We start from the raw sequence: 2,475 nt of genomic DNA, 5'->3' as shown, positions 1-2,475 counted from the left end.
AAACTCTTGAATGTTTTGCCCTACTTTATTTTCTAAGATGCTATCGTCATCAGACATATTTATACACTTGTTGTACCTTGGTTGATTTTTATATATTCTAGAGCATAAGACATTGTTCATCATTTGTGGAAAGCGTTATCTCAACAGTACAGAGAGGTTTTCCCTGTACCGAACATCACATTTGGTGGTTGCAAATACAGAGTGAAATTATTCATCTTCTTGAAAGTCATGAGCTAGTCTATCTCAGAAAGTTGGACTTGTAAAATCTTAACCTATATAAATGGTTAAAGAATTTGTGTATGATTTTTATCTTATCTCCTGGAACCCCTGTGTTTCCACCAAAAACTCATTGTCTTTACAATGTCTTGGCCATTACATCTACTCCTCTATGGGGGGATGATTGGTTCAATATCTCTAAGATTCTTCAGTCTGCATCGTGTCATAGGATAGGGAAATTACCAGAGCTTGGGACTATCATCCTGTAAGATGGCAGCTAGAAGCTGTCTAAGTTTGATTCTGTGATAGAGCAGAATCAGAACCATAAAAAACTGAATTCCAAAGAAAGGAAGAGTTTCAGAAATCCACAGTTTCTACTAGCATGCCTGAGAAGTGCAGGGAAAATGACCCGTAATATCTAGAAGAAGTGAGCCGAGCCAAACACACTTGCAGTTGCATGAATCCCTAGCAGGGAGATGGGATGCAGAAGCCTCTTCTTAATGTAATTCAGGGAGCTCTGGAAAAAAGCACACATGGAGTCGTATCCTAGTCTTGTTCCTGTGGTAGATGGGTCATCAGTGGAGAAAAATCCTATCATGTCACTCCAGATGACTTAGGGGGCAGTTGCTGGGCACCAAGCCTAATAATGTGTTTGACCACCTGGAACCCACATGGTGGAAGGAAAGAATCAAAACCCTCAGATGTCTTGCCACTCACAGACATGTGTTAACACATACACATACACACACACACACACACACACACACAATCAATAAATGATTGTCTAAAAACCAACAAAACACTATTCTAGAGGCCCAAGAATAGAAAAAATTACTCAAGGAGCCTAAATTTGATCTACCCTGGTCCCATGTGGGAAGCAAGTGTGGGAGCAGCTGGGCCAAGGTTGGGAAGCTAATAGTGAAGGCATCATGAGGTTCTTCCAAGGCAATGAAGTGCAATTGGAAAGAGAGCCTGAGTTTTAGTGGCTGGGAACAGATCTAATCTTTGGAGAATAATTTTGGAGTTTGATAGCCTGAACCTGAGGTCAGCAGATGAAATGGCCTCTGACACCACCTGACTGCCCTTCCCTGCCCTCACCCCTGAGAGCTCTGGATGAAGGAGAGCAGTCTACTCTACCTATAGCTCTGTTCCCAACAGGATGATGAATACTTAGGAGGTCTTGGAAGTACAGAGACATGTTCTCTGCCTCTAAATTTCCAAACTGTGATTGCTTCATAAACAAGCAACACATTTCAAACACCCTCTGTTGCTCAGCCTTCCAGCTGGTTCAATCTGGGGAGTTGGGGTCCTGGAGATAATGAAATTGCCCAGCCCACAAAGTGCAAACTAAGTGTGGGCGACACAGGCCCCTGGTATGGAAATAAGAGAAGCTGCAAATGGAGACAGTACTGGAGGAACTGGAGAATTGTATCTAATACAAACTGAACACTAGCATAAGCCACAGGACAAGGAGGAGTCCACATGCTCACCTGCCCCGCCCTCCCTGTGCCCAGAACTGACATAGCCAATTTCAAGAATCCAGGAAGGAGCTGCTCCAACCCTTCCTTACTGACGTTCTGTTCACTTTCATCTTCTTACCTCTGTTGCAGTGTTTTACTTTCTCAGAGTTCAAATAAAATGTGATCATTTGAATCTTGTTCTTCTTTGTGTATTTTCCTTTTTGTACCTTTTTCATTATTGGAAAAGATCTTAATTTTTATTCCTCTTCATATCTTTTCTAATCATCTGCTCTTTCCTCTGCTCATTCTCCTTTATTAGTTATTTTTCTGCTGCTGTTTACTTGGTTTACAGTTCCAGGGGGATTAAAGCCCACAGTGGAGAGCGAGGCTGGAGGCAGAAGGCAGCTGGAGCAGGAGTCTCCGCTCCACATCTTCAGTCAGGCCCAGGGCAGAGAGACAGGAAATCCCGCAAGACCTAAGGACTCTTAACATCTGCCCCAGTGGGGTGCTGCCTCTAGCAAGGCCACAGCTCCTAAATCCTCCTAAGTCACCACCAATGAGGACAAAGTGTCCAAATACTCGGAGCCTGTGGGGGACGCTCTGATTCAAACCACCACCCTCCACTGTTCTTTCTCCTTTCATCCATTCAACTCGCTTTGTTTCTTTGATCCCCCTCTCTGTCTCCTTCCTTTATTTCCTTTAATTACTAATTTTACCTCTCTCCTAAATAAGTATTAGCTTCATAGCATAATCTTCTTTAGCTTTCTGTTTTACACTGATTTAATTTTTTTCTTTGTGT

This window comes from Nannospalax galili, unplaced genomic scaffold (assembly GCF_000622305.1).
Source record: "Nannospalax galili isolate Female #2095 unplaced genomic scaffold, S.galili_v1.0 scaffold1267, whole genome shotgun sequence".
Classification (NCBI taxonomy): Eukaryota; Metazoa; Chordata; class Mammalia; order Rodentia; family Spalacidae; genus Nannospalax; species Nannospalax galili.
The sequence above is the reverse complement of the archived record's forward strand: the minus strand, read 5'-3'. Positions refer to the sequence as shown.